This window comes from Muscardinus avellanarius, assembly GCF_963383645.1.
Source record: "Muscardinus avellanarius genome assembly, chromosome: 9".
In the NCBI taxonomy this organism is placed as follows: Eukaryota; Metazoa; Chordata; class Mammalia; order Rodentia; family Gliridae; genus Muscardinus; species Muscardinus avellanarius.
The window spans coordinates 82,758,710-82,771,586 of NC_137795.1; the positions used below are offsets into that span (position 1 = coordinate 82,758,710).

The following is a 12,877-nucleotide window of genomic DNA, read 5'->3' on the forward strand; positions in this document are numbered from 1 at the left end:
CTGGACATGTAAGTATTAGAATTAAAGTTAATATAGAGACTTTTCTACATTAACAAGAAAAAAACTTGTTTCTTTTCAAGATTTCTGTATTTTAAATATCATCATGGGTTTTAATTAAAAATTTAAGTAGTAGTTTGAAGATTCAAAATAAATCTTAGTTACTAAGGTTAAAACTGAAAATACAAAGTACTACTATCAGGGACTTAGAATTTATTCTGTATCAACTTAAGTATCTGGGCTATATAGTAAAGACTCAAAAATATGAACTTATTTAAATTTTAACAATCTCTCTTAATGCAAATAAAAAATATATTAATCTTATATTTGTTTCAAACCCTGTTTATAAATTTCAACCACAAAATGAGTCTTTTGTACTTAACAGAAATTTCTCCCCCTATTAGCTTATTCCTCTAAAGATTATATTTTGATTCCTAAAGATATGCATTTTTATTTTAATGTATGAATTTTAATGTTCACGGGTAAAATATGTAGAAACAAGGATTATTGAAACAAGAAAGTGAATGCTGAAAATAAATTTGCTAACAAGATTTTTATTAGATATTCTCAGTTTTAGTGTGTGTGTGTGTGTGTGTGTATGTATGTGTGTGTATATATATATATATATATATATATATATACTTATGTGTTTATATGTATATATTTGCTGCTTGTTAACTAGTCAATTAGGATAAAGGCAATTAATTCTTAAAGTTATATTTAAATCATATTTGACATGATAACCTTTATTCATATCAAAGCATCATTTAAGTATAAGGAACTTTTTCTAATAAAGATTAAATAATTTTTTATTTCAGAAACTTTCATGTGATTCAAAATTATTCTTTGAATACAATTTTATTACAATTACATGTCATTTCTAAATAGGGAAGCATCAATTATTTATTCATATTCAGAATAATACATTAATTATACTTCATCTGAAATAAATGCCTTTTGAATATTAACTAAAAAAACAAACAATGAAATACTGGTTTTTGAAATAATTTTAGGAAGGAGAAAAATTCTAATATGTAAATTATAAGTTAGTGAACTATGAGCTAATGCCAATATTTTATATTGATTTAATAATGGCTTTTTTAAAGGTCTGATCTTTATTTGTTATGCTTAAAACTTCTTATTTTTTGTCAGGCGTGGTGGCACATGCTTTAATCCCAGCCTTTTGTTCGTGGATAGCCTCAGCTACTTAGCAAGGCCCCTTACAACTCAGACTCTGTTTTTTAAAAAAAAAAAATACTAAAAAATAGGGCTGAGGGTGTAGCTCAGAGGTGGAATGCTTTTGGGTTCCATCCCCAGTACCGCAAAGCAAAAAAAGAAAAAAAAAATCTTAATTTTGACTGGACTCAGAAGTAGAAGTTCTCAGGGGGACAGCCTGTGTCTCTTGGCAATCTGCTCCTGGTATTTGCTTTGGCTTCCTTCATTCTCTTGGCCAAAAATTTAGAATATTCTGTAGCCTCTTCCTTATTTTTCTTAGTATGCTGTTTCTTTAGAGCAATGCACTGGTGTTTGTGTTGCAGGACATATGGAGTAACAAGGCGCTGAATCTTTTTAATACTATTGAGATTTTTTCATCAGATAATCTTTTATTTTTTAATGCAGTACTGGGGATGGAACCCAGGGACATTCCATCTTCGAGCTACACTCCCAGCCCTATATTTTATTATTTATATTTTGTTTTTATGTGGATCATATTGAAAATGGCATATATTCACATAGTGCTTGGTGCCCCTCCCTTCCCTTTTCCTTCCCTCACAACAATGAGTGTCCAGGTTGACCATACTACATTCACACTTATACACATATTCGAATGTAGCTCCTCCATTAATCAACTTCAGCCTTCTTCCTACCCTTTCTCTCTAGCTTTGTTGAGATTTTCCCCCCATTATCTGGAGTCCTTCTGGTATCCCTAATACTCCCTAGTTTGGGCATATTAGTGGAAACATAAATCCCTTCTCTTTCTGTGCTTGGCTTATCTCACTTATCATAATGTTCTCCAGGTTTTCCATCTCCTTGAGAATGCATGACTTTGGTCTTCTTTATTGCTTAGTAGAATTCCATTGTGTGTATTTCCCATCATTTTGCAATCTATTTATCTGTTGATGGGGACCTAGTTTGGCTATTATGAATTGTGCTGCTATGAACATGGGTATGCATATGTTACTGTAGTTCTCTGATTTCAACCCCTTTGGAAATATACCCAGGAGCGGTATAGCCAGATCATATGGTGGAGCCATTCCCAGTTTTCTTTTTTCTTTTTTCTTTTTTGGTGGTACTAGGGTTCCTGGAAACCCTTCTACCTCTGGGCTACATTCCCAGACCTATTTTTATATTTTTATTTGGAAACAGGGTCTCTTAAGCCAGCGAGGCTGGCTTCAAACCTGCGGGATCCTCCTGTCTTCGCCTCCCAAGCATGGGGATTACAAGTGTGTGCCACCACACCCAACTCCTATTTTATATTTTTTATTTGAAAACAGGGTCTCTTAAGCCAGCAAGGCTGGCTTTGAACCTTTGTGATCCTCCTGTCTCTGTCTCCCAAGCATGGGGATTACAAGCATGCGCCACCACACCTGGCCCATTCCCAGTTTTCTAAGGAATCTCCACACTGATCTCCATAGTGGCTGAACTAGTTTGCACTCCCACCAACAATGTAAAAGAGTTCCTCTTTCCCCATATCCTTGCCAGCATTTTGTTATTTGACTTTTTTATGCTTGCCACTCTGATTGGGGTTAGATGGAATCTCAGCTTAGTATTCAATATCTATTGGCCATTTGTATCTCTTCTTTTGTGAACTGTCTATGCAGTTCAGTTGTCCATTTCTTGATTGGGTTGTTTTCTATTGTAGTCTTTTGAGATCTTTATATATTCTGGATATTAGCCCTCTATCAGAGTAGTGGATGGTAAAGATCTTCTCCCATTCTGTAGGCTTCCTCTTTAGGTTCTTGGTGATTTCCATTGATGAGAAGAAACTTTTTAGTTTGATGCCATCCCACTTGTTAATTCTTGCTTTAATTTCCTGTGCTTTGGAGGTCTTGTTGAGAAAGTTACTGGCTGTACCTATATGTTGGAATGTTGAGCCTATGTCCTCCTCTAATAGCTCCACAGTCTCAGGTCTAATTTCCAAGTCTTTGATCCAACTTGAGTTCATTGCTTTGTACAGTGAAAGGTAAGGATTTAGTTCAATATTTCTGCAAATGGATAGCCAGTTCTCCCAGCACCAGTCATTGAAAAGGCTATCTTTTTCTCCAGCATATGCATGTTTGGCCCGTTTGTCAAAGATCAATTGATTATAAGTGTGTGGGCTTGTTTCTGTATCTTCTATTCTGATCCATTGGTCCATATGCTTGTTGTGCCAGTACCATAAGATGCTGAACCTTGAGTGCTTTGATCCTGGATTTCTTACCTCCTTTTTTGAGCTTTCTGACAATATATTGGTAGACATCATCATCTTTGGAGAGATTGAAAAATATTCGGATTCTGCTGGCTCATTTGGACCCGCGGTGACAAGGCACAGTGATATCCATCATTCCATCATTCCAGGAATATCCTTCTCTCTCTCTCTTTTTTTTTTTTTTTTTTACAATAACCAAGTTGAAAATGCTCAGATTGGCATCCACAATGCAACCTCAAACAGATTTGCACTTTCTCTCTTCAGTTCTCCTTGGTTATTACAGGAATGCCCCTTACTCAGCAGTAGGCAAACATGGCTATGGGGAAACCGTTTGTCATTCCCACCACTGATTTGGACCATGTGACCCTTCCGTTCTTTACCCAGAGCATCAGTGGCAACTTCTGTGGCCATAAGCTTCTTGTAAAACGTACAAAGTTTGCATTCATTGTCCACTTCAATGAGTTTCTGGCAGCCAATGACTGGGAAGGAGATATTCAGCTTCATCTTACTGCAGCTCAATAATGGCTTTTTTTTTTTTAAAACATATTACTTCACAATCAACCCCCATGGAGGAAATGTTAACACAAAATTCAGACTGCCATATAAGAATAAACATGAGCAATGATCACAAAGTTCACCTAGCAGTTCTATGTCCAAATTATGTTATTATATCATAGACAGGAATAAAAACTCAGACCATAAAGCTATAGGAGGTTCTTTCACTGAACATGCTTATATAAACTTGACAAAATAGAACAAAGACCTGATGACTAACATGATTCTTGAGCTCAGCTCTCCGGCAGATGCCATATGGATAGAGATGAGTGAATTTTCTGGTTTGGTTGAACTATCAAATGAGACCGTGATCACTGTGAGAAGCCGTCCTGTCCTCCTGAACTTCATGGGACACACTGCCTCCCCGACTGAATGGAGCCACAGGAGCAGGTGATGACAAGTGAGAAAAGTGAGTGAAGGAAAGCTCATTTGTCTGGAGCATCACTAAGATAGAGACCGTAAACAGTGAAGGAACATCATGTCACATTACTAACCTGGGTAGGTTAGAGTTAGATATAAAATGTCCCCTAAAGAGCCCATTTATTAATATTCAGGGCTGATAAAGTGGATTCATGAGGATTCTAATTCCAGAATTGGATAAATCCATTATAATGTATGTGCCTGGGTGGTACCTAGTAGGCCTGTAGGATGTGTTTGGAAAAGGTACCTGGAGGTGCAGCCTTGAGGATTCTATCAAGGGCTCCTTCTTCCTCTTCCTGCTCTCTCACTCTCTCTCACTTCTGACCTCCATGATGTAAAGAGCACATACCGCGTGCTCTCCCACTGCCTCCTACTGCCATGACCTGAGTTCCACAGCCCCCAGTCTCAACATGGACTGAACCGCAAACCATAAGAAAATAAATATCCTTTCCTATAAGTCATGTGGTCAGATCTTAGATTAAGGCTGAAGGATACAAGTACAAATCTCCCAGGCTAAGACCACATTTAACAACCTGGACTTGCCTTAATTCACATGTCCTCATTTCAGCACACTGTCCATAGCAGACAAAATACTGGGCATTGGGTAGATGAAGTGGCCCTCTACTCTGGAGTACTGGGAATGAGTGGTGATTTTGCTGTCATCACGCCAAAGGCAACAATTTCTTCCACAATAACTCTTGCCAATACATGTGAATACTCTGTGTCATCTCTATTCTTCTTGTCATTGGCATGAGTAAAACAATTGTCAACTACAGAACTCAAAATATGCACCTAGCACTGTGTTAGCTGTTTTCTGTACATTTTATAGAATGTAAAATGCTCATAGCAATTCGGTCTTTGGTTTCCAAGAGGGGAGGCTCCTGACGCTCAGTGGCTCAGATCAGTTCTCCAAGGTCACACAGCTGGAAGGTGTGGAAGCTGGGACTTGAACCTAGGTTTCTTGCATTTTCAAACCAATGTCTTACTTTCTTTCCCCAGTATCTTCACAGAAAATAACGAAGAGCAATAATGAAATAAATAAAAACCCTACTAAACCATAGAAGCTCTATCTGAAAAGCAACAATGATATAAATATTGTAAATGTTCTTACATCACACATTTTCTATATTACTTACAGTGGAATGATTAACATATGGTGAAATTTAAAATATGACACCTCTTGCTGAGTCAGAGATTCAGTGAAGGAAGACTTTAACAATGGAAATCCAAAGGCTTGTTCTTTGAGGTGTTACATGTATTTGCAGACAGCGTTGTGTCACCTCTGCTTCTACAGCATATTGGAACCCAGCTGCCCCTTACCACTTCTACGGCTCCTCCTCCAGTCCTGCCCTCAGAAGCCTTCCTGAATACTGCTGCAGCTTTCTTGGTCTTTTACAATGATTTGCAAGACCTTATACAAGCTCTGTTCCCTGCACTCAACTGTCCAACCACACTTGTTCTGTCTGTCCACTGGCTTCCTCACTAGTCATTGGATGGGCAGCACTGCCCACCACTGGGCCTCTGCAAAGTTCCATGTATTCTTTGCCTGGGGGCTCTCTCCCTAAACATACCCACACTGCTTGCTTACTTGGTCTTTCTTGTTTCTAGCTATGTGGGTCAGGTTTAGCAAGGTTATTGCTAACCTCCCTCTATGAAGGTATAAATCCTTATTCCCATAGCTCTTTTTTCCTTTACCATGCTTTATTGCTAGCCATTGTATATAAAGTCACTATCCAATGTGACATATTTACTGTCTGCCTCTTTTGTGCTCTATCCCTACTGCCTAGAACACGAGCTGATACATTGGTGATGTTCAATGCATATATGCTGAGGAAACAAATGAGTGGTATAAGGATTATGAAATATCAGTTGCATAAGATTATCAGAAGTTATAAATTAGCAATGTGACAAATTCTTATTGGTTACTAGTTTTAACAGGATGTAACTTATTTGGAACTTCTTTGTCATGTAACTGTATGTAGAATAGAAAATTCTGTTGGCAATCAGAGAGATCCAAATCAAAACTACCCTGAGATTTCAGCTAACTCCAACTAGAAAGGCAATCATTCAAAACACAATCAACAACAAATGCTGGCGAGGATGTGGAGAAGTGGGAACTCTAAAACATTGTTGGTGGGATTGCAAATTAATGCAACCACTTTGGAAAACAGTATGAAGGATTCTCAGAAGAATGGGAATGAATTTGACATTTGATCCAGCCACACCACTTCTGGGTATCTACCCAAAAGAAAAGAAACCAAACTACCAAACTAATACATGTGTATCTATGTTCATAACTGCACAGTTCACCATTGCCAAGATGTCCATCAACAGATGAATGGATTACAAAACTGTTGGGATATGTACACAATGGAATTTTATTCAGCCATAAAGAAAAACACAATTACATCATTATAGGGAAATGGATGGAATTGGAGGACATTATGCTAAGTGAGATTAGTCAGTCACAAAAAATAAAAAATCAGATGCTTTCCCTAATATGTGAAAGCTAGGAAAAAATGGGTAACAGAAGGAACTCTAGATGAAGAAGGAGATCCTATAGAGAAGCAAATAAAGTGACTTAACTGAGGGGATGGGGGAGGAGGAAGAGGGAAACTCTTTAAAACACATGATGTACTTAAACATATCAAAGTCAATCAATCACTAAGTCAAGCATGGGAAGGAGGGATGGGGAGGGAATGGGGCGGGGATCGGGTAAGGGCTAATTGGGTGATGTGTGCATGTATGTCTACACAAGTCTTTTATCCCATTAAGATGTATGACCATAATGCACCAATAAAAAATTTAAAAAATATTTGTGAAGAATAAACAGAAGCAGAAGCTGTAGTTAGGTGTTCCAAGTAAAAATGAGTCTAGGAAAAGGGAGCATGTGTTTATACTTAGCAGAAAATCCTTGGAGTTTAGTTGTCATCATAAGTAATAGCAAAATAACTTTCTTTAAATCTGAAAAAGATAATTATTTTCTCTGGAGATAATAAAAGTAAAAATAATACTGTCTCTTTGACATTAATAAAAAGACTATGCTAAAATGTGATTATTTAAAATTATTACAAAATACCAATTTTCTGATTGAAATGTTAATTGAGGTTTAACTCTATGACTGATAATTAAATATTAAAGAGGTTCTAATGAGAAGAAAAGGTATTCTCATAGATCAAGATTTAATATTTTATTTTTTCAGTGCCTGTAACTATTGAAATTATAAGGGTTCAATAAAATAGAGTATTCTCTGAAAGAAGATATGAAAAAACTATAAAAGTGGTTGAAAGGTAGATATATGTCCTTAAATTATAAAACCAAAGATGTTATATCATGGAACTTCTTTATGATATAAAATAATATAATAAGCAAGGGAACAGCAAATGCAGTTGTCTTTGTTAATTATGCATCAGAGATTCTTTAAGAACAGAATTTGTACAATAGAACCTTCTGTTACTTCTTTTTCTGTACTCAATAGTCTGGTTTTATATTTGTCTAAGAGTCATGTTTTCTTTCTGGAGAGGCCATCCCATGCACGTGTGTGTGTGTGTGTGTGTGTGTGTGTAGGTATGTGTGTGTGTGTCCAAAAGGCAGATTCATTGATGAAATGAGTTCATGAGTAATATATATATATATATATATATACACATACATAATAAGTGTATGTGTGTGTGTATATATATATAATATTTCCATGGATGAAGAGATTTTGTAATTTGTGGTATTCATGAATCTGGCAGATTTAAGGCATTTTAAAATAAATGAACAGAATTATTATTTGTTTTATATTTGCCTATGGGTCATGTTTTCTTTTTAGAGAGGCCATCCCATGCACATATGAACTAGCGTACACACACACACACACACACACATACACACTAGTTTTAAAAATATTCCCATGAACCAAGGGATTTTATAATTTGTACTATTCAGGAATCTGGGAGATTAAGGCATTTTAAAATAAATGAATAAATTTATTGTTGTTTTTGTTTTTGTTTTTGTTGTTGTTATTATTATTATTATTATTATTATTATTATTATTACTAGGGATTGAACTCAGGGGTATTCTACCTCCCAACTACACCTTCAGCTTTATTTTTTATTCTTTAATTTTGAAACAGGGTCTCACTTAAGTAGCTGAGGCTGGCCACAAACCTGTGATTCTTCTGTATCAGCTTCCCAGGTACTGAGATTACAAACTTGTGCCACCATGCCTGAATAGAGAATCCTTTTAATATAATGGAATATTAATTTGATAACCAATAATTCCTGTGACACACAAAATTAACTTTATATTGGGAAGGATGCTTTTAAAAGATCACTTAGGAAAAAGAGGGATAAATAATATTCCTTATCCTTTTTCTCTTATCTCTGATAATTCCTAGGATAGAATAGGTAAAAATTGCTGGGCGTGGTGGTGCACGCTTGTAATCCCCGCACTTGGGAGGCAGAGACAGGAGGATCGCGCAGGTTCGTAGCCAGCCGCTCGCGCTGGCTTAGGAGACCCTGTTTCCAAATTAAAATGTAAAAATAGGTCTGGGAGTGTAGCCCAGAGGTAGAAGGGCTTCCAGGAATGCCCATACCACCAAAAAAAAAAAAAAAAATAATAATAAAAAAAGAAAGATTAGGTAAAAATTATCTTCTTTTACAAAGATAAAGATAAAGGACACTCTATAATTCACGAAATATCTATGATAAAAAGAGCACAGAACTGGAATAAAGAATGAGGCATTTGAGCAGAAGAGAAAATGTCAATGAGAAATCTGCCTAAATATTCAGATATGGGCTAACCTGGTAGCTTCAATTTCTGCATTTGAACAATTTACAATTCACGCATTTTATATTTCCTTTTTATGGGATTAGAACAAATTTCAGTGACCCATGAAACTAACAGAATACATTTATCATGTTTAATATTTATTTATTTTGGGTAAATTTGAGTAAAGATGACTCCGTGGCTATCAACTTTTTCCAAAAGATGTAAAGACCTTGTGAGATGCTCCAAGAAAATGGGTTCAGCAGCCCAAATATCTTTTGAGAAATCCAAATTATGGGACTCTATTGGAAGGACATAGTGAACTATTGCATATTAAGGAGTCTGAGAAATTCACTAGTAAAGAAATCTGTTCAACTTTGTTTAAGCAGCACTTCCCAATTTTTCAGTCATGGGACCTCTCCATAATTCTACTTAAAAATCATCAGTGCTAGTGTCTTCTCTGGTGATTATTTTTTTTTTTCTGTTTGATGAGCTGAATGGTTTCTAGATACTTGAGGAATAAAAGTGTCCTTGGCCCTCTACTCTCTGGGATCCTGCATTTTGGCATGTATGGAAGCCCAGGAGGCTCATGGCCTGTAGTATGAACACATCAGGGGATAACACTGCATAGAACGATCTGTTTAAACCAATGAGATGGATTCTTTTTCTAACTCCCCCTTTCCTTCTACAACTTATCAGGTAAATTTGTTTGCCCTGGAAGTTTGGCAACTTGTGGAGAAAGGTTATTCTGCAAGTGATGAGTGGGCAGAAGCTAAGATCCATGGGGCTTTTTTTAGCTCCCTACAGGCTTCATTTCACCTGCCCTCTCCTCTAAGGAAACATGACATCTTTGCTATGAAAGCTTTGCTTCTTCTAGACAGTGAGAAGGGGAGAGACACCTGGGGGTGGTATTTGTGAACTGTCAATTCTGTCCATAGCTCAGCAGGTAAAAGCCATTTTGCACTTGGTGTGTTTCCCACCAATATCCATTTGTGAACAGAATGGAAAGGAGAGGAAGATGATGAGGGACAAAGAGGGAGGAAACAATGCTCCCTCCCTCTTTGTTTCCTAATCTCTAACACCTCCTATTGTTCCATCAAAATGATATATCCTTTGAATGGTCACTTGATGTTACACAACTATAATCAGTATCCTGTTACTTCCCCTGAAGTTTTAAATATCAGAAAAAGAAATCAATTCTACCCTGATATATTCATTAAGATAGAAGAAACAGTTTTTCTAAAAGAAGATGGAATTTGAAATCCTATTCTTCTTTCTTTCTGATCTTTCTTCCCTTCGAATAATTCCCTATTTCAATTTTGCATTTCATTCTAATTTCTTTGAAGATCTTAAAAGGATACTTTACATTGAAAGAGATAGAGTCTAAGAAAATACAAGATCTTAAGACTTTTTTTGTTGCTAAGAACAGCAAGGTGTTTGATAGCTAGTCTCTTCTGGGATGGAATAAATATATATACAACTCTAAAATTCAGGAGAAACAAATATACTGAGAGAAAGTGAAAGGAAAAATAATAAGAATTAAGGTTGGTATGGAGGGTCTTCTGACATAAATAGCATTGTCTGCTTAATACCTAACATTTTTAAAAGTTAATGTGTTGTAATGAAAGGGACTCATATGCGTCTAAATTTGAAGAAAGAAATTAAGAAAAAAATAAACAAGAATTAAATTTCTTTTCAATTCCTCAACCAGAAATAACTTTTAATGTCATTCTGATCTTTTTTCTCTAAATCTATAGACATATTGTATATTTGGATCCATAATTTAATTATTTTAATGAATTGTAAATATTGTCTCACATCATTTAAATATTCTAATATATGCTATTAAAAATTTTACCATATGGATGTGCTTAATTTGTTAATCTAATTCATTAGTAGATACATAGACTATTTTTCTTTTTCTTACCTCAAATGGGGCTTAAATAACTAATCTTTTACTCTATATCTAAAACCCATATCTGATTATTTTCTTAGAATAAATTCTGGAAGTGTATATTAAATACATATTATTTTCAGATATTTGGTACATATTTCAAAGTTGCTTTCTTAGACAGCATTTAGCTTATACTCTGATCTGTAGTACATAAAATTATTAATTTCCTTGAAACCTTATCCACTGTGTTCTCGATCATTTGTTATAATCATTTTTATTTTGGCCATTTGGTCACTGGCCTGATCTTAAAAGACAGGTACTTCCCTATGCAATAGAGGAACCTCCAACATGAGAAAATGAGGAAGTTTCAGTGACTCCTTCTCATGCTAAGGAAAACCAAGAGCAAATTCTCTTTGGAAGAGAGCATTCTCATCTCAAGCCATGTAGAAGCACTACAGTTTAGCTTCAAGTCTATTTGTTTATTATCGGAAAAAATGCTAGTTGCATAAAAATATTAGTGGATATGGCAGAAGCAATGAACAACCAAGAAATTTATTTATTAGAATAAGAATATAATTTTTTTTTTTTGCAGGTTTGGGGATGGAACCCAGGGCCATTTGAACACTGAGCTACACTCTCTGTCCTATTTTTTATTCTTTATTTTGAAACAGGGTCTCACTGAGTTGCAGAGGGCCTCACTAAGTAGCTGAGGCTGTCTGTGAATTGTGATCCTCTGGTCTCAGCCTCCCGAATGCTGGGATTACAAGCATGCGCCACCACACCAAGCTGAATATAAGTAATTTAAAAAGATCCAATGAAGCAAAAAAAAAAAAAAAAAAGGAAAATCAAAAAGAAAGAAATGAGTGATGCTCAGAAACAAAGTGGATTCCAGAAAGGACAAAACAGAATTTCCAGAACTAAATAACTTTTTATGTATGTATGTATGTATGTATGTATGTATGTATGTATTATTTTGTGGCACTGAAGGTGGAACCCAGGGTATTTTCTACCTCCGGGCTATACTCCCAGACCTATTTTATACTTTATTTGGAAACAGAGTCTCACTAAGTTGCTGAGAACCTCACTAAGTAGCTGAGGCTGGTTTTGAACCTGTGCAATCCTCCTGTCTCAACCTCCCAAGCATTGGGATTACAAGCGTGAGCCACCACACACAACAGAACCAAATGATTTAGTAAGTGAAATTAATAACTTGTAAGTGAGTGAAAAAATAGTTATCATACTGGAAATGAGAAATGAAGAGAGAATAAGGGTTGGCAAACCATGGCCCTCCACCTATTTGTATAGGTTAATGCCTTATTGGAAGGACACAAGTCCATTTATACATAGTCCATGACGACTTCTGCACAATGACCAAGCTGAGTAGTTTTACCAGAGGCTTTTTTGGCTCATAAAGTCCAAAATATTTATTCTGTTCACCATCAGTCCTTTTTAGAAAAATCCTGCCACTTCCTGAACTAGAAGGCAGACTGAAAGTATCACATGGAATGCAGCTGGAGAAATGAGTAGCTAGAACATATGTCAGTGCATTAAGACCTGGAGGAGATAAAATGCTTAATATTTGGGTAAATAGAGTTTCAGAGGAGAAAGAGATTGGAGAAAAGAAAAAAAAACCAGCAATACTTCAGAATAGATGACAAATACAAATCTTCCTATTTCAACTATGGTAAATAAAAGAATTGTGCCCTCACCCAACCTTAGGGTAGGTGAATCAGAAACCCACAAATATTCTAATTAGAATGAAGAAAAAGAAATCTGCACATAGATGTACTGTAACACACACACACACACACACACACACACACACACACACACACAAACCCCCCCC

General features: G+C 36.0%; 1 protein-coding gene and 1 pseudogene across 16 annotated transcripts in view; both read right to left on the reverse strand.

Annotated features, from left to right (window-relative positions):
* The window catches only part of CADPS2 (calcium dependent secretion activator 2), a gene marked incomplete at both ends in the record, with an annotated part of 558,610 nt that overhangs the window by 131,333 nt on the left and 414,400 nt on the right, over nucleotides 1-12,877 (reverse strand). The window lies entirely within an intron of this gene.
* LOC308267240 (small ribosomal subunit protein eS6-like) lies at nucleotides 1,346-3,910 on the reverse strand (annotated as a pseudogene). Its single transcript has 2 exons — nucleotides 3,375-3,910; nucleotides 1,346-1,547 (listed from the first exon to the last, which is right to left on the reverse strand). The product of its transcript is annotated as a small ribosomal subunit protein eS6-like (transcript).